Raw genomic sequence first — 24,789 nt, forward strand, 5'->3', positions numbered from 1 at the left:
ATATGGAGAAAGAGGAACACTCCTCCATTGTTGGTAGAATTGCAAGCTGGTACAACCACTCTGGAAATCAGTCTGGAGGTTCCTCAGAAAATTAGGCATAATACTACCTGAGAACCTAGCTATATCACTCCTGGGCATATACCCAAAAGATGTTCCAACATATAACAAGGACACATGCTCCACTATGTTTATAGCAGCCTTAGTTATAATAGCCAGAAGCTGGAAAGAACCCAGATGTCCTTCAACAGAGGAATGGATACAGAAAGTGTGGTATATTTACACAATGGAGTACTACTCAGCTATTAAAAACATTGACTTCATGAAATTTATAGGCAAGTGGATAGAACTAGAAAACATCATCCTGAGTGAGGGGACCCGATCACAAAAGAACACACATGATATGCTTTCACTGATAAGTGGATATTAGTTCAAAAGTTTGGATTACACAAGATACAATCCACAGACCACATGATGCACAAAGAAGAAGGACAAACAAAATGCAGATGCTTCAGTCCTTCTTAGAAGAAAGAATAAAAATATTCATAGGAGGAGATATGGAGACAAAGTTTGGAGCAGAGACTGAAGCAATGGCCATTCAGAGACTGCCCCACCTTGTGATCCAGCTCATATACATACAGCCACCAAACCCAGGCAATATTGCTGATGCCAAAAAGTGCATGCTGACAGGAGCCTGGTATAGCTGTCTCCTAAGAGGCTGTGCCAAAGCATAATACATACAGAGGCCAATGCTTGCAGCCAACCATTGAACTAAAAACAGGGTCCCCATTGGAGCAGTTAGAGAAGGATTGAAGGAGCTGAAGGGGTTTGCAACCCCATAAGAGCAATATCAACCAACTAGAACTCCCAGGGACTAAACCACCATCCAAAGAGTACCATGGACAGACACATGGCTCCAGCTGCATATTTAGCAGAGGATGACCTTTTTGGGCACCAATGGGAGGAGAAGCCCTTGGTCTCACCAAGGATGGAGCCCCCAGTGTAGGGGAATATCAGGGTGGGGAGGCAGGAAGGGGTGGGTTGATGGGTTGGGGAACACCCTCATAGAAGAAGAAGGAAAGGATGGGATAGGGGGTTTATGGGTGGGAAAGCAGGTAAGGGCATAACATTTGAAATGGAAATTAAAAATATCCAATAAAAATGTTCATCTTATGTATAAAAAAGCTTTTGCACAGTAAAGAAAACAGTTAACTGTATAAATAGACTCTTTACAGATAAGAGAAAAATCTTTGATAACTGCATGTCTGTCAGAGAATTAAACACACACACACACACACACACACACACACACCACACACACATATATATTTAAAACCTAAACAACATATTATTCAAACAATCAGTAAATGAGATAATGAAACAGATAATTCTAAGAAAATTAAACACTAATGATCAATAATGTATGACAAAAATTTGAACCTGACTATTCATTAAAAGCCCATAAATTAAACTACAGTGATATTTAAGAATGGAGAAATGACTCTTCCAGAGATCCAGTGTCAGTAACTAGCACCCACATGGTGGCTTATAACCTCCACTAAATCCAGTGACCTTCTGCCATGTGTGAGCACTGGGCATGCATGTGGTACACAGATAAGTATGTAGATGAAATGTTCCTACCCATAAAATAAGATAAAGGTAAGAAATTACACTAACTCACCCCATCCATTCAGAAAAACAATATCCCGATTTGATTTTTGTTGCTGGAATAACCATTACCAACTCAGGGAGGATAAAGTTTATTTCATTTTACAGGTAGTAGCCCAACCTGACAAGGAGTAAGAAACTCAAGGCAGAAATTTGAAGCAGAAACCAAGGAAGAGTGCTGTGTGTTGACTTTCTCTCAGGCTCACGCTCATCCATCTTTATTTAGCACAGGACCACATGCCCAGAGATACATGCTGTTTAGTTTTGACTATTTTCCACCATAAAATCAGTTGAAATGGATGACCCTGATGAGGAATAGTCTCCACTAGATTGACTTGTGGCATTTTCCTTTATTAATGATTGAGGGTCAGCCCACTATGGGTGATGACAGTCAAAACAGGTAGTCTTGGGCTATATAAGAAAACAAATTGGGCAATCCATGGAGAACAAACGAATAAGTACCTGAAGCATGAAGGGATTTCAAAGTAGTTTTAGTTAGAGTTTACTTATATATTCTAATGTGAAGAATAGGCACAATTCATAAAATTATTATATGAATAGACATAATTCATACTATCATATATTAGAATACAATACTGTACCTCACAAATACATAAAAATGTTTTCTGAATGAAGAACACATGGGGAAATAAATATACTTGTCTTCACTGTATTGAGAGTAGTTAGTAGAAAAGGAAGGGACTTGAAAGGCTGTCATTTGAGCTATGATTCACTGGAAAAGGGTCCTTTCATTAAAAAGAAGCAAATTGCAAAACTCGAAAATGTAGATGTTCCCTGCATTTAGCTAATGCCTGTGCATGGAGGAGCATCAGAGTTTTGAGACCTAGGAGGAACCTGATGTCTAAGGGACTGGAACACATGTGGACAGTCTTGGTGGCTAGCGTCAGTATTTGTGACTGAGTAAGCATGTGAAGTGAAATAATCAGCACACATTATACAGCATTTTATCTTTGAGAAGAGACTGAGAATTTTTTTTCTTTTTGCTTATAAAGGATTTTCTATACCCATGTAGCACCATTGTGGTGACCATTTTCCACAACTGTGGGTACAGCTCTGGTTTATTCTTCTCAAACTCTTGTCTCCCTCCTTGTCTCTTCTGCAGAAGTTTGTTTTTACATTTAAAAGAAGAAAGCAACACCGTAGTGGAGTAAATTCACCCTGAGGAGAAAATTTCCTTTCCATCCCTGGTCTCTTTAAGGAAAAGTAACATTGTTATTTTCCCTCCAAATCATTTTTTTTGTTTACTTTTCAAAGTCTCAGTCTTAATTGGTTTCCAGGATGCTTAAGATGTCTGTCTGTATCATTAAACCCCATTTCCTAGGCGAATGTCTTGAGAAGGACAAAGCATTTCAAAGTGAACCATCCCTCTTGTTCAAATTTATATGAGGAGCTAAAGTGACCATAAAGTACATTGAGGGCTTGGGATAACCTGGAGGCTATACAGAAATTAGCTCATCCTTGAAAAAAACGAGCATTTTGGCAATTTTTTAGTTTGTGGAAAGGCAATAATAAGTGGCAAGAGAGAGAAAGAGAGAGAAAGAAAGAAGAGAGAGAGGAACAAGAGAAGGCAAGAAGGAAAGAAAGAGGGAGGGAAGGAAAGAAGGGGAGGAGGAAGGAAGGAAAGAAGGAAGGAAGAGTGGAAGGAAGGAAGGAAGGGAGGGAGGGAGGGAGGAAAGAAGGAAGGAAGAGTGGAAGGAAGGAAGGAAGGAAGGAAGGAAGGAAGGAGGGAAGGAAGGGTGAGTCAGCCCACCTATCTATTTTAAACTCAAAACTTGGCTACTAAACTAGCTGAGGCTTTTGACAAATCACACCAACAGGTAGTTTTACAGTATTGTACCTTCTATATCAAAGTAAGTCTCTATCTTGGTAAAACAATCCTTTTCTAATGTACCTATAGGAGCTTACTGCCTACTTAGTAAGTGAGTAAATTAGTAGATTCACCAAACATAGGTAATGTCTCAATGCACTCAGTGGCCAGAGCTGTGGTAACGGTTAAGAAGAGATGAAAAGTTATTTTACCAATAACCAGAATTTCACATATCTGTTTCTTCTCAAATGGGAGGAAGTTCAGTACTGTTAGTAGAAAAAGTAAGCAACACTTGTTAACATATTCCTTGCTTTCGTGTAAGGTCAAATGTTCCTTTTTCTGTGCTCTATTGGCATCAGGATGATTGTGTCTGAGATCTGAGGACAGTTTGCTCTTCTGTGGTCTTAGAAAGAGGAACACAGCTCTATTGAAAATCCTATCTGACTTTGAATCTGCCCTTCCACCTTAAGGTAAGCGAGAAATTTCAATCTTTGAAGAAAATAACAATGTGGCCTGTTTATTGTGAGAACATAGGTAATCTGAAAAGGAAACGCTTTTCTAATTAAAGATAGTATCTCATATATTGGAGAAAACAAGAATGTGAACACTGCCTTGTGTGGCAGAGGAGGTGGTAACTCTCTGGATGGGGACTGGGGCTTATTTATCTTGTGAACTACCATGGCTTGCTTCATATATAGGTCCCCAAACTCCAAGTGTTAAGCAGGAAAGATAATTTTCTCGTGTGATGGAAGAGATTAGCTCAAACATACTGTTTCCAGGCAGTCTCTGTCAATGCTAGAGGATTGGATTATTGTGCATGGGAGCCCATATTACTGAAGGAGGGGTAATTGAGCCAAGAGTTCTGATTCTAAGTCTAGACTCTGCAATTGTAAATGCTGGCTTTCTGCAGTTTAAACAGAAAAGGGGTGGAGGTTTTGCTTTTTGCTCCCCCTGCCCCAACTCAGAGGACCCATAAAATAGAGTTGGAAGGATGTCCTCCTCATATCATCCCTTCCTTACTTGCTTACTTGTGCTTATTTTATTTGAATGTGCACATGTTTGTTGGTATACACATATATGTATAGATGGGCATATGTTTGTATACATGCTCATATATGTGTAGATGTGCATATATACTTTTACGTGGAAGCCAGGTATCCATGTTCAGGATCTCTATTGTTCTCTATCTCTTTTGGCCTCAACTTTTCTGGAACTGCAAATGTACATTGACTTATATGAATTTTTATGTGGATGCTTGGAAGCCAGGCACATCCTTAGGCTTGCACAGCAAGCACCTTCCTGACAACTATCTCTCTAGACCCACACTCATGTTTACTCTTCACCCTTACTTTAGAGATCACAAATCTGACACGTGTATGCCTTGCTCCAGTTCACATGATCAATAAGCAATTGGAGTGAAACTTCTATAATAGGCTACCTAATTCTAAGCCATATGCTGTCATGGAAAAAGAAGGTGTCTTTATAGTCTGCCAACAGCAAATAGAAGACAATCAACCTGGGCATCCATAAAGATTGACTCAGGGTTTTTGAAATGAAGTACTTGACATTGCTTTGAAAGCATAATTGCTCTTGAGTTTGTAAACACTAAAGAGGATGAGTTATTTATCGGACAGAAATAACATGTCATCCATCATTACAGATGAGGAAGATTAAATTTGTTGGCAAAGTTTATGACTTTGAAGCATCAATCTAAATTGCTGCCCCTGGAACCTTCAGGTTTTCAGAACCTACATGGCTTGTGGTTTTATATACATAAGTAAAATATGTCCAGGAATAAATTCTACTTTGAGGAAGCCAGTAGTAAGTGTAAGGCTACTGTTAGCTGCCTCGATAAAATGTCAAATTGGGAGAAATTTAAGAAAGGTATTAAAGGAACACTCCTCCATTGTTGGTGGGATTGCAAACTGGTACAACCATTCTGGAAATCAGTCTGGAGAATCCTCAGAAAATTGGATATTGAACTGCCTGAGGATCCAGCTATACCTCTCTTGGGCATATACCCAAAAGATGCCCCAACATATAAAAGAGACACGTGCTCCACTATGTTCATTGCAGCCTTATTTATAATAGCCAGAAGCTGGAAAGAACCCAGATGCCCTTCAACAGAGGAATGGATACAGAAAATGTGGTACATCTACACAATGGAATATTACTCAGCTATCAAAAACAACGACTTTATGAAATTCATAGGCAAATGGTTGGAACTGGAAAACATCATCCTGAGTGAGCTAACCCAATCACAGAAAGACATACATGGTATGCACTCATTGATAAGTGGCTATTAGCCCAAATGCTTGAATTACCCTAGATGCCTAGAACAAATGAAACTCAAGATGGATGATCAAAATGTGAATGCTTCACTCCTTCTTTAAAAGGGGAACAAGAATACCCTTGGCAGGGAAGAGAGAGGCAAAGATTAAAACAGAGACTGAAGGAACACCCATTCAGAGTCTGCCCCACATGTGGCCCATACATATATAGCCACCCAATTAGACAAGATGGATGAAGCAAAGATGTGCAGACCAACAGGAGCCAGATGTAGATCACTCCTGAGAGACACAGCCAGAATACAGCAAATACAGAGGCAAATGCCAGCAGCAAACCACTGAACTGAGAATAGGACCCCTGTTGAAGGAATCAGAGAAAGAACTGGAAGAGCTTGAAGGGGCTCGAGACCCCATATGTACAACAATGCCAAGCAACCAGAGCTTCCAGGGACTAAGCCCCTACCCAAAGACTATACATGGACTGACCCTGGACTCTGACCTCATAGGTAGCAATGCATATCCTAGTAAGAGCACCAGTGGAAGGGGAAGCCCTGGGTCCTGCTAAGACTGAACCCCAATGAACTAGACTGGTGGGGGGAGGGCGGCAATGGGGGGAGGGTTGGGAGGGGAACACCCATAAGGAAGGGGAGGGGGAGGGGGATGTTTGCCCGGATACCGGGAAAGGGAATAACACTCGAAATGTATATAAGAAATACTCAAGTTAATAAAAAAAAAAAGAAAGGTATTAAAAATCCTAGCCATTTAACCTCTCTTTAAGATCATTGGTGTTATTTAACCTGCCTCTGTTTCCGTCTTTCCACAGTCAAAGAACCATTGTTGATGATACAAATAGATGGAAATTTCAGAAAGGCCACGGAAACTCGAATTTGAGACAGAGGATAAAACATGGCTTCATGTTTATGTAATTCATGACCATTGATGCATTACTTAATATCTGCATTCATTTGTTTGTGCTCTCTCTCATAATTCACCATAGGCATTGTTGTAAACCCATTGTTCATAGGGCACTGTGCTATGAGTTGTGGACTTAGTATTTGATGAGTGTAGCATTTGTCATCACAGAGATTAAAGACAAAATAGGGAAATAGGGTATAAACAATAAGAAAACATTTGCAGTCTAACTGTAATCTCCTGAAATTGGACATCAGGTATAATAGTATTAAGATATGATTTTGTCGGTTTCTAACTGGTGACCAAACCTCGCTGATCCCAGCCCACAGCTCACTGCTCCAAAACCCTGAGGGAGAGAAAGTTCATTGCCCAGACATGTGGGCACTCCTGAGACTGCAGGGCAGGAGAGACTACCACTTCTGTGCACCTTTGCCCACATCCCTGGCCCAAGAGGAAACTGTATAGTGTCTCTGGGAACAGGAAGATAGGGACACTCAAGCTGTAAGAACACTGTGGTCCAGACTGCGCCCAGATTTGAAGGGACTCAGTCAAACAGCTCCTTGCACTCAAATCCCGTGGGAGGGAGAGCTAGACCTTCAGAGGGGCAGACATACCTGGGAAACCAGAGGAGACCACTCTCTGCCCACATTTCTGACTCTAGAGGAAAACGACCAGTGCCATCTGGGCCCTTTGTGCACAGGGACCCCAGAGAAGGAGGGGCAGGCCCTTCTGGTTGCTACCCTCATGGAGAGCTGAAACCCAGCTCCAAGGAGCGACTTCAGGCTGGAGACCAGAGGAAAGACCAACTTTTCTGCTCCAAGTGACCTGCCTGGTGGACTCAGGACACACTCCCACAGGAACAGCTGAAAGCCAGTAAACAGGAACGACTACACGCCTGAAAGCAGAACGCTCTGTTCCCATAACTGGCTGAAAGAAAACAGGAAAATAGGTCTACAGCACTCCTGACACACAGGCTTATAGGACGGTCAAGCCATTGCCAGAAATAGCAGAACAAGGAAACACCAGAAACAACCTGATGGCAAGAGGCAAGAGCAGGAACCCAAGCAACAGAAACCAAGACCACATGGCATCATCAGAGCCCAATTCTCCCACCAAAGGAGACACTGAATATCCAAACACCAGAAAAGCAAGATCTAGATTTAAAATCACATTTGATCATGATGATGGATGACTTTAAGAAAGACATAAAGAACTCCCTTAGAGAAATACAGGAAAACACAGGTAAATAAGTAGAAGCCCTTAGAGAGGAAACACAAAAATCCCTGAAAGAATTCCAGGAAAACACAATGAAACAGGTGAAGGAATTGAAAATAAAAATAGAAATAATAAAGAAAGCACAAAGGAACACAACCCTGGATATAGAAAACCAAAGGAAGAGACAAGGAGACGCAGATATAAGCATCACCAACAGAATACAAGAGATAGAAGAGAAAATCTCAGGAGCAGAAGATTCCATAGAAATCACTGACAAAACTGTCAAAGATAATGTAAAATGGAGAAAGCTACTGGCCCAAAACATACAGGAAATCCAGGACACAATGAGAAGATCAAACCTAAGGATAATAGGTATAGAAGAGAGTGAAGACTCCCAGCTCACAGGACCAGTAAATATCTTCAACAAAATCATAGAAGAAAATTTCCCTAACCTAAAGAAAGAGATTCCCATAAACATACAAGAAGCCTACAGAACTCCAAATAGATTGGACCAGAAAAGAAACTCCTCCTGTCACATAATATTCAAAACACCAAATGCACAAAACAAAGAAAGAATATTAAAAGCAGTAAGGGAAAAAGGTCAAGTAATATATAAAGACAGACCTATCAGAATTACACCAGACTTCTCACCAGAGACTATGAAATCCAGAAGATCCCGGACAGATGTCATACAGACCCTAAGAGAACACAAATGCCAGCCCAGGTTACTGTATCCAGCAAAACTCTCAATTAACATAGATGGAGAAACCAAGATATTCCATGACAAAACCAAATTTATACAATATCTTTCTACAAATCCAGCCCTACAAAGGATAATAAATGGTAAAGCCCAACATAAGGAGGCAAGCTACACCCGAGCAAAAGGAAGAAACTAATCGTTTTGCAACAAATCAAAGAGAAGAAAGGCACACAAACATAATCTCACCTCCAAATATGAAGATAACAGGAAGCAACAATCACTATTCCTTCATATCTCTCAACATCAATGGACTCAATTAGCCAATAAAAAGAAACAGATGAACAGAGTGGGTATGTAATGAGGACCCAGCATTTTGCTGCCTACAGGAAACACACCTCAGAGACAAAGACAGACACTACCTCAGAGTAAAAGGCTGGAAAACAACTTTCCAAGCAAATGGTCTGAAGAAGCAAGCTGGAGAAGCCATTCTAATATCAAATAAAACCGATTTTCAGCCAAAAGTCATCAAAAAAGATAAGGAAGGACACTTCTTATTCATCAAAGGAAAAACCTACCAAGACAAACTCGCAATCCTAAATATCAATGCTCCAAATACAAGGACACCTACTTGTAAAGAAAGCTTACTTAAAAGAAACCTTACTAAAGCTCAAAGCACATACTGAACCTCATATGATAATAGTAGGAGATTTCAACACCCCATTCTCATCAATGAAGATCATGGAAACAGAAATTAAACAGAGACATAGACAAACTAACAGAAGTCATGAACCAAATGGACTTAACAGATATTTATAGAACATTCTATCCTAAAACAAAAGGATATAACTTCTTCTCAACACCTCATGGTACTTTCTACAAAACTGAAAATTGGCCTCAACAGATACAGAAAGATAGAAATAATCCCATGTGTCCTATCAGACCACAATGGGCTATAGTTGGTCTTCAATAACTATAAAGAAAGAACGCCCACATATACATGGAAGTTGAACAATGCTCTACTCAATGATAATTTTTTCCTGGTCAAGGTAAAAATAAAGAAAGAAATTAAAGACTTCTTAGAATTTAAGGAAATTAAGGTACAACATACCCAAACATACGGGAAACAATGAAAGCTGTGCTAAGAGGAAAACGCATAGCTCTGAGTGCTTGCAGAAAGAAACAGGACAGAGCATATATCAGCAACTTGACAGCACACCTAAAAGCTCTAGAACAAAAAGAAGCAAATACGCCCAGGAGGAGTAAAAGGCAGGGAATAATCAAACTCAGAGCTGAAATCAACCAAGTAGAAACAAAAAGGACTATACAAAAAATCAACATAACCAAAAGCTGGTTCTTTGAGAAAATCAACAAGATAGATAAACCCGCAGCCAGACTAACCAGAGGATACAGAGAGTGTTTCCAAATTAACAAAATCAGAAATGAAAACGGAAACATAACAACAGAATCAGAGGAAATTCAAAAAATCATCAGATCCTACAACAAAAGCCTATATTAAATAAAACTTGAAAATCTGGAGGAAATGGACAATTTCCTAAACAGATACCAGGTAATGAAGTAAAATCAGAAACAAATAAACCATTTAAACAACCCCATAACTCCTAAAGAAATAGAAGCAGTCACTAAATGTCTACCAACCAAAATGAGCCGAGGTCCAGATGTGTTGAGTGCAGAATTCTATGAGACCTTCATAGAAGACCTCATACCAATACTATCCAAACTATTCCACAAAATTGAAACAGATGGGGCATTATTGAATTCCTTCTATGAAGGCACAATTACTCTTATACCTAAACCACACAAAGATCCAACAAAGAAAGAGAACTTCAGACCAATTTCCCTTATGAATATCGACGCAAAAATACTCAATAAAATTCTTGCAAACTGAATCCAAGAACACATTAAAACAATCATCCACCATGATCAAGTAGCCTTCATCCCCAGTATGCAGGGATGGTTTAATATATGGAAAACCATCAATGCAATCCAGTATATAAACAAACTGAAAGATAAAAACCACATGATCATTTCATTAGATGCTGAGAAAGCATTTGACAAAATTAAACACCCCTTCATGATAAAAGTCCTGGAAAGAACTGGAATTCAAGGCCCATACCTAAACATAGTAAAAGCCATATACAGCAAACCAGTAGCTAACATTAAACTAAATGGAGTGAAACTTGAAGCGATCCAACTAAAATCATGGAATAGACAAGGCTGCATACTCTTTCCTTACTTATTCAATATAGTTCTCAAAGTCCTACCCAGAGCAATCAGACAACCAAAAGAGATAAAAGGGATACAGATTGGAAAGGAAGATGTCAAAACATCACTATTTGCAGACAATATGATAGTATATTTAAGTGATCCCAAAAATTCCAACAGAGAACTACTAAACCTGATAAACACCTTTCAGCAAAGTGGCTTGGTAAAAAAATTAACTCAAATAAATCAGTAGCCTTCTTCTACACAAGGGAAACAAGCTGAGAATGAAATTAGGGAAATGACACCATTCATAATAGTCCTGAATAATACAAAATACCTTGGTGTGACTTTAACCAAGCAAATGAAAGATCTGTATGATAAGAACTTTAAGCCTCTGAAGAAAGAAATTGAAGATCCAGAAGATGGAAAGATCTCCCATGCTCATGGATTGGCAGGATTAATATAGTAAAAACGGCCATTTTACCAAAAGCAATCTACAAATTCAAGGCAATCCCCATCAAAATTCCAATCCAGTTCTTCATAGAGTTAGAAAGAATAATTAGCAAATTCATCTGGAATAACAAAAAACCCAGGATAGCTAAAACTATCCTCAACAATAAAAGGACTTCCAGGGGAATCACTATCCCTGAACTCTAGCAGTATTACAGAACAATAGTGATAAAACCGTATGGTATTGGTACAGAGACAGGCAGATAGACCAGTGGAATAGAATTGAAGACCCAGAAATGAACCCATACACCTATGGTCACTTGATATTTGACAAAGGAGCCAAAACCATTCAATGGAAAAAAGAGCATTTTCAGCTAATGGTGCTGGTTCAACTGGAGGTCAGCATGTAGAAGAAAGCAGACCGATCCATTCTTATCACCCTGTACAAAACTTAAGTCCACATGGATAAAAGACCTCCATATCAATCCAGATACACTCAAACTAATAGAAGAGGTGGGGGAGAATCTCGAACACATGGGCACTGGAGAAAATTTCCTGAACAAAATACCAATGGCTTATGCTCTAAGATCAAGAATTGCCAAATGGGATCTTATAAAACTACAAAGCTTATGTAAGACAAAGGACACTGTTGTTAGGACAAAACGGAAACCAACAGATTAGGAAAAGATCTTACCAATCCTACAACTGATAGAGGTTTTATATCCAAAATATACAATGAACTTATGAAGTTAGACTGCAGGGAGACTGATAACCCTATTAAAAATGGGGTTCAGCCCCCAGTGAACATCATTTTTGGGGGTAGGGCAGTAATGGGGGGAGTATGGGGAGGGAAACATCCATAGAGAAGGGGGAGGAGGGGTTAGGGGGATGTTGGCCCAGAAACCGGGAATGGGAATAACAATCGAAGTGTTAATAAGAAATACTCAAGTTAAGAAGGATGAAAAAAAAGTGGAGTTCAGAGGTAAACAAAGAATTCACTTCTGAGGAATGCTGAATGGCTAGAAACACCTAAAGCAATGTTCAACATCTTTAGTCATAAGGGAAATGCAATTCAAAACAACCCTGAGATTTCACCTCACACCATTGAGAATGGCTAAGATCAAAAACTCAGGTGACAGCCGATGCTGGCAAGGATGTGGAGAAAGAGGAACACTCTTCCATTTTTGGTGGGATTGCAGACTGGTACAACTATTCTGGAAATCAGTCTGGAGGTTCCTCAGAAAATTGGACATTGAACTACCGGAGGACCCAGCTATACCTCTCTTGGGCATATACCCAAAAGATGACCCAACATGTAACAAAGACACATGTTCCACTATGTTCATAGTGGCCTTATTTATAATAGCCAGAAGCTGGAATGAACCCAGATGCCCTTCAATGGAGGAATGGATACAGAAAATGTGGTACATCTACACAATGGAATATTACTCAGCTATCAAAAACAATGACTTTATGAATTTCGTAGGCAAATGGTTGGAACTGGAAAATATCATCCTGAGTGAGGTAACCCAATCACAGAAAAACACACATGGTATGCACTCATTGATAAGTGGCTATTAGCCCAAATGCTCGAATGACCCTAGATGCACAGAACACATGAAACTCAAGACGGATGATCAAAATGTGAATGCTTCACTCCTTCTTTAAATGAGGAACAAGAATACCCTTCGGAGGGAATAGGGAGGCAAAGATTAAAACAGAGGCAGAAGGAACACCCATTCAGAGCCTGCCCCACATGTGGCCCATACATATACACCCACCCAATTAGACAAGATGAGTGAAGCAAAGAAGTGCAGGCCGACAGGAACCGGATGTAGATCTCTCCTGAGAGACACAGCCAGAATACAGCAAATACATAGGCGAATGCCATCATTAAATCACTGAACCGAGAACGGGACCCCCATTGAAGGAATCTTAGAAAAGACTGAAAGAGCTGGAAGGGGCTTGAGACCCCATATGAACAGCAATGCCAACCAACCAGAGCTTCCAGGGACTAAGCCACTACCCAAAGACTATACATGGACTGACTCTGGGCTCCAACCTCGTAGGTAGTAATGAATAGCCTAGCAGGGTCACCAGTGGAAGGTGAAGCCCTGGGTCATGCCAATCTGAACCCCCAGTGAACGTGATTGTTGGGTGGAGGGCTGTAATGGGTGGAGGATTGGGAGGGGAGCACCCATAGGGAAGGGGAGGGCAAGGGGTTAGGGAGATGTTAGCCCAGAAACTGGGAAAGGGAATAACATTTGAAATGTAAGAAAGAAAAACCCAATTTAATAAAGATGGAAAACAAAACAAAACAAAACAAACAGACAAAAAAACCCATCGGTCTTTAAAAAAAGATATGATCTCATAGAAATGAATATTTGGACAAAATATAAATGTTAGTAATGAGTCTACAACAAACAATTTGCCTTGGTGAGGCTATTAAATGCCAAGTGAACCTGGAATATGCATTGTTGTTGGGGAAGCTGATGTGTTGCTGCAATGGAGGAGGGGGATATGTGAGGAGGTAAGCCTTAGTGAAAGACTGGGCACTATAAGGTGTGATCCAATTGTCAAACTATTCATATTTTGAAAGTCTCTGAATAGATGAACTATTAAGTAGGTTAGATTTTTGGAGGGAGGTGATGGTAGAGAGGAATATGTAAGAAATGCGAGCTTATGGGCTCAAAGTGCATTGATGCTGCTCTGCAATTTTCAGTTGGAGCTCCTTCAGTCAGGCCTCTGCATCCATGGAATTTTGATGAGATTCTTAGGAGATACAACCCAGCTCATGCTTCAAATCAGGTGGGACCTTGGTAGCACTATTCCACACAGCTTCAGTGTGTTATCTAAGCTGAGGAAGCAGCTTTCAGCTGAGACATGCTGTTCTTATGCCAAAAGGATGAGTGGTGTTAAAACTCTTGCATATGCTCTAAGAAAATAATGCTTTGGTTCATGTTCTATTGGCCAAAAAGAGTCACACGATTGAGCCCAATGTCCACATGGCATAAAAAACGAAAAACTGAGTATAGTGTAGTAGATAACAAAAAACACCTAAAATCAACTCTCTAGTATCAGAGCGCCAGGAGATACAGCCAGCCACAATATTGCACAAATGTCTAAGCAATGTAGACAGGGAGGATGCAAACAGTCATTTAAGTGGGGAAGTGTGAAGGAGCTAGTAGGAATGACTGAAAAAGAAGTGACATAAAGGACAAAAGGATGAATTTTGAGATTGACTTATTATAACCTTTGAGTATTTTATAGAGAAATGTGTACTTTATTTACAGCCATTATTTCTTTTATGCACCTCACTAATAATTTAGCTAGTTCTACATGGTGGGTGGTTATGGTGGTGGTGGTGGTGATAGTGATAGTGGTGATAGTGATGGTGGGGGTGGTGATAGTGATGGTGGGGGTGGTGGTGATGGTGTAAAGGACAGTTTGATAAAATAAGTGAAGGAAAAATCAGTAGAGTATTCAGGAAGTAATGCCATGATAATTTGGTGTAACTGTAAGTTTCACATTTTACAGCATTTGGACATAGGTTTATTGTCTTTGAGTTGGGAATAACTTTAGTTTTATATCATCTAATTAATATACGTTTATGAAGAATATTAGTACAATAGATGATATGGAAATGGGTTCCTTAGAAACAACCTACAAGATTATCCAAACTTTATAGCTAGCAATCATTTGGAGAGAAAATTTAACCCAGGGTAGAACTTCTGATAACAATTTGCAAGGATAACAACATTTAGGGTTTAGTTTTATTTTGATTCATTCTCTTAAGTTGGTGAAGGTTATGAATTATTAGCTATGAATGTTTTTCACATCACCCTTGTCCACAAACCCCTTTTATCTTCTCTAGTCTGTGTGATATTACTGAGTGAGGGATCAAAATGGATATCCAAATTTAATGACTCTATCACCTTTACAGAAGTTAGGGTTATGTTAATACACTTAGTCTGGAAAGGTGACATATTGAACTATGTTTGAACATTCTATTTTCCTAAATGTCCTCTTCATCTTCTTGTTAGAAAGGGAGTACAGGTTCACCTTAAATCCTAGGAAGGCTTTATTTCATAAGTCTTACTCATGGTGATAAGTTCCCTCCTAGTTCTAACATTACCTATCTTTCTTGACACACACACTATCTTCAAGATTAACTGGGGTAGAAGCTTATTTATGAATTGCAAGGGTCTTAGTAAATATTAGTTATTTAACTTTTATTTATATTTAAACACCCAAGTTAAAATAAAGACTTTCTCTGATATTTGCAGAGGTAAAGGTATTCTTTTTTCTATTTTTCCACCTGTAAGTTTTCACCATTGAGATCAGCAAGATATGTTTTGTCTTCATTGGGTTATCCTCTGCATTCTAAATTCCTCAACTCATCTTCTCCATTACGCTCTGAATTGCACAATATTGCATTAATTATGTACAAATAATAATTTATTCACATAGCATTTATATCTATCCATTAGTAACACATTTCCTCAGGCTTCTTACCACACAGCAGTTTAGGACACCAGTTTCATTAAAATTTTGCCTTCTTCCAGTTCTTACAGGTAACTTGTTTTTTATTTCTTGTTTGTTTGGGTTCCTACTGATGAGTACCTTTTTCCTGGAATAATTCTGTATACTTCAATTTGTCACCTGCTTATGTTTGTTGGGAAAAATAATTTTATCATTACTTGTTACCAGGAAACGCATAGACATACTTTTTAATGTCACTGATAAGGGAAAGGACATTGGATTCTAGCACCCAAAGAAACCTGGGCACTGTATGTCAGATAATGAAGACACTGACTGCTGAATTATCTGAGTCTTATCTTCTGCATGACATGTAAACCTCTTTATTGTCCTCTGTAAGGTTAGTTTTTAGTTAGAACACATAACATCTGCTCATAATTTAAGCATTGGGTGCTGATATGTGCATGTATGTGTGTTCTATGTGTGTCTCTTCTTTATTTACAATTTTACTCAACACTATTAGTTGTGAAACCTAAATTTCTCTGTTTTATGCTGTATGTGACTTACCCAGTAGCACCATCACTGACTAGCTTTTGTACTAATGAAGAGGTATAACAAACTTTTAAAAAAAGTGTGTATTTATACACACATACATAGTAAATGATATCTATATATGTATATATGTAAGTATGTGTGTATGCAAGCATATATCTATCATATATCTACCTGTCTGTCTATCTATCATCTATCTATGAGAACTTACGCTTATATATTAAGTGTCCAACAGAAAGACATTAAATTTTAACTCTTTTTGTGGTTTGTATTCCAGAGTTGACATCTATGACTACTAAAAGCAAGTATAAGAATCAATTGCAACTGTTCTAACAATTAGCTACAAGTTAAGGCTACATTTTCCAACCTGATTGTGTATTTGAATTGTTGCTATATTTACTTTATTTGCTTAAAAATACACAATATCTTTCCTTAAGAGCAAGGTTATAGTTTGGTATCATCATAAAAGTCAATAGTTGGCTTACTCCAGAAGGAAAGCACAGAGGAAAGATGCCCAGGCTAATCATAGTTCTACAGTCAGTGTGTGTTCTTTCTGTTCAGTGCAGACTCAGGCTGGACTCTATGTCTGTGGGCAGGCTGCTGTGTTCTTCCTCTTTGAAGGTTCTAGAGGACAGTCGTTCTCCACTTCAAGTCTTCATGCTTTCTCCTCATTCTTGCTCTACTCTACACCCGTGTGCCTGTCACTATGATCCCTTCACTCTTTCAAGTGAAGAACAAAGATAGAGTTATTAGTGCCTTATTATTCCTTTCCCCTTCTCAATTTCCAAGTTCATTCTTTATTTCTCCCAGAAATTTGAGTCCACATTTCTGTTCACTCTAATGCCATTTGGAACCCTATATGAACTTTGCAAGAATAGTGCTAAAGGTGACAATCTATTTTTAATTTCTCGTTACACATTTCAAAATATTCTACACTGCATAAAATGGTCTTTCAAAATAGAGAAAATGGTGGTTAGAAATAAATATCATATTACATATTTTGGTATACCCTTGATGTTAATTTTAGTGCTAAAGCCATACATATATAAGTTGAAGGGGTTGTGAATTATCTGGGCCATTTTTCTTCTTCATGCATTGTTTCAAACATTTAGTACAATAATGAAATCAGGCCCATTGGCTAAATGAAATTGTGTAACTGTAAAGTGTCCTTTTCATAGTTTCATAATGCTTTGACAGCTGGGAAATTTCAAAGTAAAACCACAGGCAGCCAACCTCAACTTTCACTGAGGCTGCCACTACTCTGGTGGGTATAATATCTTTCCTCATCGAAAGATGTTTCCTCACATGCTTAATGTACTTACCACGTAGTTTTATTAGAATGGATAGCTTTTCCCTTGTAAACAGATTTCATTGGAAATTCAATTTCTTTTAAGGCCAGTGGGAGAGGTCATAGAATCATAAATATTTTTTCTTTGAAGTGTTTATATGTAAAATGACACTGCAGAATATGGTTGAAAAATATGCCTTGCTGTGTGTTGAATTATATGTGGGTCCTTAGCAATCTTTTGTTTCTTTTTTATGAGAAATGATTGTACTGTACTTTTAACACTGAAAAATGTTCTCGAGCATCTAAGTGGATGGATGGCAATGCCTGTGAAGAACAAAAGGGAGAGAATATATATATATATATATATATATATATATATATATAATTTATTTTTACACTCCAGACTTTATTCCCATCCTGGTCCACCCTCTGACTGTTCCGCATCCCATACCTACTCCCTGCCTTCCTGTCCTCATGAGGATGTCCCTACCCCACCCACCTCACCAGACCTCTAAACTCCCCGGGGTCTCCAGTCTCTTGAATTAGGTGCACCTTCTCTGACTAGTCTTAGACCTGGGCCCCTGCTGTTGTTGGGGACTTCATATCAGTTGGTGTATGCTGCCTGGTTGCAATCCAGTATCTGAGAGATCTCCAGGGGTCCAGGTTAATTGAGACAGGTCCTCATAGACAGTTGCCCTCCTCCTCAGCTTCCTCCAGCTTTTCCCTAATTAAACCAGATGGGTCAGCAGCTTCTGTTCATTGGTTGGGTGCAAATATCTGCATCTGACTCTTTCAACTGCTTGTTGGGACTTTCAGAAAGCAGCCATGATAGGTATCTTTTTGTGAGTGAAACATAGCCTTAGAAATGGTGTCAGGTCTTGGGGCCTCTCCTTGATCTGGATCTCACTTTAGGCCTGTCTCTGGACCTTCTTTTCCTCAGGCTCTTCTCCATTTCCATCCCTGCAGTTCTTTCAGACAGGAACAATTATGGGTCAGAATTTTGACTGTGGGATGGCAATCCAATCCCTCACTTGATACCCTGTCTTCCTGCTAGAGGTGGACTCAACAAGTTCCCTCTCCTTACTGTAGGGCATTTCATCCAGGATCCCCCTCTTTGAGTCCTGAGAGTCTCTCACTTCCCAGGTCTCTGGTGCATTTTGGAGGATCTTCCCAACCTCCTTCCTCTTGAGGTTGCCTATTTCCATTCTTTCTGCTGGCCCTCAAGGCTTCAGTCCTTTTCCCCCAACCCAATACTAGATAATGTCCTCCTCTCCCCCTTCCCTTTCCTTCCAGGTCACAACCAATGGTTGCTTTCTTCTCCCTCCCAAGTGGGACTGAGGGGTCTTCAATTTTTTTTTTAATATTGATTTCTTGATTGAAACATAAGGCTCAGCAAGAAAGTGACAGATATTTTATTTTACTGAATACTATATTCCAGTAATTATAGTGATAACTCTATAAATTGGACAGTTACAACCTATTTCTATGCATACCACTTCACCCAGGGATACATTTCACTCATTGTCAGTTGACTTTTTTCAGGTTTTTTTCACAAGTCCATAGATATCTTAGTGATATCTTAGGGAAGTTGTAACTCGCTCTAGTACCCTTGAGGATAATATCTTTGTGTTAAATAAAAATCAATTATAATATCTTGTCAAAAACTCTGAAGAGGGAAATCAGGAAAAAGCATAACATTTGAAATGTAAATAAATAAAACATCCAAAAAACCCTCTGAAAAGTATAGTCTCACCTCAAACACTCATATGCAGTGACTCAATTGAACAACAACAACAGCAAAATCAGTGTCTTCTCTGACAAGAAGCAAGAACAAGTGGGTGCAATAGCAATGTTAAAAGGGCTGGGAAAATAGAATTCTTCCTACTGAATTCTATGTTATGAGACCTGAAAACATTTACAGAGAGCTAAGAAAATTCTCTGTTCTCAAGGGCTTGACAATTCAGTAACTCATTCCTAGGCCATTGTCACATTTTGATGCTAACACCCAATTGTCTTTGCGTTGGTGATTACCTTTATGTCTTCTGTATCTTAAACAAGTAGAACATTCAAGTAGAACTTGACATTGAAAGGATGTATTGGATGCTGGCCCTGATGAAATGGGTGATGATACTGTATTGAGTTTGAAGCATGTTGGCCCGTGTGTGTGTGTGTGTGTGTGTGTGTGTGTGTGTGTGTGTGTGTGTGTGTGTATGCACACGTGTGTGGGTGTTTATAGAGATGAGAGGTATTGGAACTGGAGTTATGAGTATCCCAAATGGGTGCTGGAAACTGAGCTCTGGTCTGCTGCAAGAGCAATACATGCTCTTAATCATTGAGCTACTTCAACAACCCCTCAATTTCCTCTATTTGTAAAATAAACATGGCAGTACTGAATTCATGATGTCTGTGAAAATTAAAAATCACTTTTATAAAGAGCTTCCCCTAAATACTTGTAGCCACCAGTAAATCTATTTTATACATTGTGCTACAACTACCACTATTACCACCACTGTCATTGTCACTGTTGTCGTCATCATCATCATCATCATCATCATCATCATCATCATCATAGTCATCATTACCACCACCAGAAGACATCTTGCCAGTAGCTTCACTAATAATGATACCACAAACCACAAAGCCTTTGCTTTGTTCTGGATCCTTACTATGATGTGTTATACATTTCTACCTGTATTTATATTCTTCAGTAACATGAAAAATAGTAGGCCCCTACCTCACAGGTTATTGTGAGAATTAAAGGGATGAAAAATATAGAGACTAGACAATATTCATCATTTAGTAACTACACAATAATTATTGTTTACACTGCTCATAAATGCATGTTTTATTTAAACTTGTAAACAATATCACAGGTTTTTATGGGAATTGGAGGCTGTATTTATGTCTTCAAGGCTTAGACTTAGGTACCTCTGACATCTCTACAATACAGATAAGTCCCAATACCTCTCACTCAGTAAGAATAAGAATCTAATTATGCTTTGCATTAATCTTCCTTTATGTGTAGCTAAATTTAGAAAGCTGTGTGGTACAAAAGGTCTTCTGAATTTCCACAGAGAAGAAAAATATACACTGGTGACTAAGATGACATTTTAAACAAGTATTTATGAAGATCATTTTATGTGATCAGTACTTCGTTGGGTCATAAGGACTGAGAAGTCAACCACACTGTGTCTTTGTTTTAGTTTTCTTTTCTGTTGCTGCCATAAAATATTTTGACAAAAGAAAATTCAGAAAAGGATTTATATTGGCTCACATTTCAAGGCACTGTCCAGTTGTAGCTGGGAAAGTCATCGGAGGCAGAGCCTGAAGCTGCTCACCACATCACATTTACAGTTAAAAGTAAGAAACAGAGTGCTGTTCAGTTTCTTGTCTCCTCTGCCCAGGAGTTTGTGTCACTTATAAGATGAGTCTTATGGCCTCCATCAGCATAGTCAAGACATAGGCCTACTCAGAGTCCTGTCTTCTAGGTGATGGTTGATTCTATCCAGTTGGCAATTAATATTAGCCAGCACACTCCTCAACAGGCTTAAAATTCTGGCTTGAAAAGCTTAAGCACAATATAGGACTGCAGGTGATGTGAAACTCTTACTCCTGCACTTTGGTTTTGGTCTAACATAAGTGTTCTAATCTTTGATGGAAATTATGTTACAGACAGGACCCATCTCATGTCCATCTGTACCCAAAGCAAAGGCTGTTCCACAGCACTCCAGATCCAAAACCTGCACAGAGAGAACTGGTCTTCTAGGAGCACTCTCACTGCTAAGATCACAGGCTCACAGGCTCACAGACTCACAGACTCACAGACTCACAGGCTCACAGGCTCACAGACTCACAGACTCACAGACTCACAGGTCCCTAGGAGAGATGAGCTCCAGTCACAGACAGCAAGGCCAACTAACATCAGAGATAACCAGATGCCAAGAGGCAAGCACAAGAACCTAAGCAACAGAAACCAAGTTTACTTGGCATCATCAGAACCCAGTTCTCCTACCACAGATACTTGAGATCCTAACACACCAGAAAAAGCAAGATTTAGATTTAACATCACATATCATGATGATGGTAGAGGACTTTAAGAAGGGTATAAATAACTTCTTTAAATAAATACAGGACAACACAGATAAACAAGTAGAAGTCCTAAGGAGGAAACACAAAAATCCCTTAAAGAGTTAAAGAAAAATACAACCAAACAGGTGAAGGAAGTGAACAAAATCATCCAAGATCTAAAAATGGAAATAGAAACAATAAGGAAAGCACAAAGGGAGACAAACCTGGAGATGGAAAACCTAGGAAAGGAATCAGGATTCATTTGACACAAGTATCACCAACAAAATACAAGAGACAGAAGAAAGAATCTCGGGTAGAAGATACCACAGAAAACATCAACACAACCATCAAAGTTAATGTAAAACACAAAAATCTCCTAACTCAAAAACATCCAGAAAATCCAGGACACAATAAGAATATCAAACCTAAGGATAATAATTATAGAGGAGAGTGAAGACTCCCAACTTAAAGGGTCAGTAAATATCTTCAACAAAATTATAGAAGAAAACTTCCCTAACCTAAAGAAAAAAATTCCCATGAACGTAAAAAAAGCCTACAGAACTCCAAATATATTGGACCAGAGAAGAAATTCTTCTGTCACATGATAGTCAAAGCACCAATACACAAAACAAAGAAAGAGTATTAAAAGCAGTAAGGGAAAAGGTCAAGTAACATATAAAGGCAGACCTATAAGAATTACACCAGACTTCTCAGCAGAGACTGTGAAAGTGAGAAGATACTGGGCAGATATCATACAGACCCTAAGAGAAAACAAATGCCAGCCCAGGATTTCTATATCCAGCAACACTTTCACTTAACATAGATGGAGAAACCAAGATATTTCATGACAACACGAAATTTACACAACATCTTTCCAAAAATCCAGCCCTACAAAGATAATAGATGGAAAACACCAAAACAAGGAGGGAAACAACACCAACGGGAAAAAACAAAACAAAAGAAAACAAAAACAAAAAAGTAATCTTTTTGTAACAAACTAAAAGGAAGATAGCGAAACAAACATAAATCCATTTCTAAGAACAAAAATAACAGGAAACAACAATCACTATTCCTTAATATTTCTTTTTTTTTTAATTTACAGTTTGGTTTTATTCCTATTTCTTTTTTTTATATTGTTTCTTTTTTTTTATTAACTTGAGTATTTCTTATATACATTTCGAGTGTTATTCCCTTTCCCGGTTTCCGGGCAAACATCCCCCTCCCCCCTCCCCTTCCTTATGGGTGTTCCCCTCCCAACACTCCCCCCATTGCCGCCCTCCCCCCATAGTCTAGTTCACTGGGGGTTCAGTCTTAGCAGGACCCAGGGCTTCCCCTTCCACTGGTGCTCTTACTAGGATATTCATTGCTACCTATGGGGTCAGAGTCCAGGGTCAGTCCATGTATAGTCTTTAGGTAGTGGCTTAGTCCCTGGAAGCTCTGGTTGCTTGGCATTGTTGTACTTTTGGGGTCTCGAGCCCGTTCAAGCTCTTCCAGTTCTTTCTCTGATTCCTTCAACAGGGGACCTATTCTCAGTTCAGTGGTTTGCTGCTGGCATTTGCCTCTGTATTTGCTGTATTCTGGCTGTGTCTCTCAGGAGCGATCTACATCCAGCTCCTGTCGGTCTGCACTTCTTTGCTTCATCCATCTTGTCTAATTGGGTGGCTGTATATGTATGGGCCACATGTGGGGCAGGCTCTGAATGGGTGTTCCTTCAGTCTCTGTTTTAATCTTTGCCTCTCCCTTCCCTGCCAAGGGTATTCTTTTTCCTCATTTAAAGAAGGAGTGAAGCATTCACATTTTGATCATCCGTCTTGAGTTTCGTTTGTTCTAGGGATCTAGGGTAATTCAAGCATTTGGGCTAATAGCCACTTATCAATGAGTGCTTACCATGTATGTCTTTCTGTGATTGGGTTAGCTCACTCAGGATGATGTTTTCCAGTTCCAACCATTTGCCTACTAATTTCATAAACTCGTTGTTTTTGATAGCTGAGTAATATTCCATTGTGTAGATGTACCACATTTTCTGTATCCATTCCTCTGTTGAAGGGCATCTGGGTTCTTTCCATTTTTTGGCTATTATAAATAAGGCTGCGATGAACATAGTGGAGCACGTGTCTCTTTTATATGTTGGGGCATCTTTTGGGTATATGCCCAAGAGAGGTATAGCTGGATCCTCAGGCAGTTCAATGTCCAATTTTCTGAGGAACCTCCAGACTGATTTCCAGAATGGTTTTACCAGTCTGGAATCCCACCAACAATGGAGGAGTGTTCCCCTTTCTCCACATCATCACCAGCATCTGCTGTCACCTGAGTTTTTGATCTTAGCCATTCTCACTGGTGTGAGGTGAAATCTCAGGGTTGTTTTGATTTGCATTTCCCTTATGACTAAAGATGTTGAACATTTCTTTAGGTGTTTCTCAGCCATTCGGCATTCCTCAGCTGTGAATTCTTTGTTTAGCTCTGAACCCCATTTTTTAATAGGGTTATTTGTCTCCCTGCGGTCTAACTTCTTGAGTTCTTTGTATATTTTGGATATAAGGCCTCTATCTGTTGTAGGATTGGTAAAGATCTTTTCCCAATCTGTTGGTTGCCGTTTTGTCCTAACCACCGTGTCCTTTGCCTTACAGAAGCTTTGCAGTTTTATGAGATCCCATTTGTCGATTATTGATCTTAGAGAATAAGCCATTGGTGTTTTGTTCAGGAAATTTTTTCCAGTGCCTATGTGTTCCAGATGCTTCCCTAGTTTTTCTTCTATTAGTTTGAGTGTGTCTGGTTTGATGTGGAGGTCCTTGATCCACTTGGACTTAAGCTTTGTACAGGGTGATAAGGATGGATCGATCTGCATTCTTCTACATGTTGCCCTCCAGTTGAACCAGCACCATTTGCTGAAAATGCTATTTTTTTTCCATTGGATGGTTTTGGCTCCTTTGTCAAAAATCAAGTGCAAATAGGTGTGTGGGTTCATTTCTGGGTCTTCAATTCTATTCCATTGGTCTATCTGTCTGTCTCTGTACCAATACCATGCAGTTTTTATCACTATTACTCTGTAATACTGCTTGAGTTCAGGGATAGTGATTCCCACTGAAGTCCTTTTATTGTTGAGGATAGCTTTAGCTATCCT

Source organism: Rattus norvegicus, chromosome 6 (assembly GCF_036323735.1).
Source record: "Rattus norvegicus strain BN/NHsdMcwi chromosome 6, GRCr8, whole genome shotgun sequence".
Classification (NCBI taxonomy): Eukaryota; Metazoa; Chordata; class Mammalia; order Rodentia; family Muridae; genus Rattus; species Rattus norvegicus.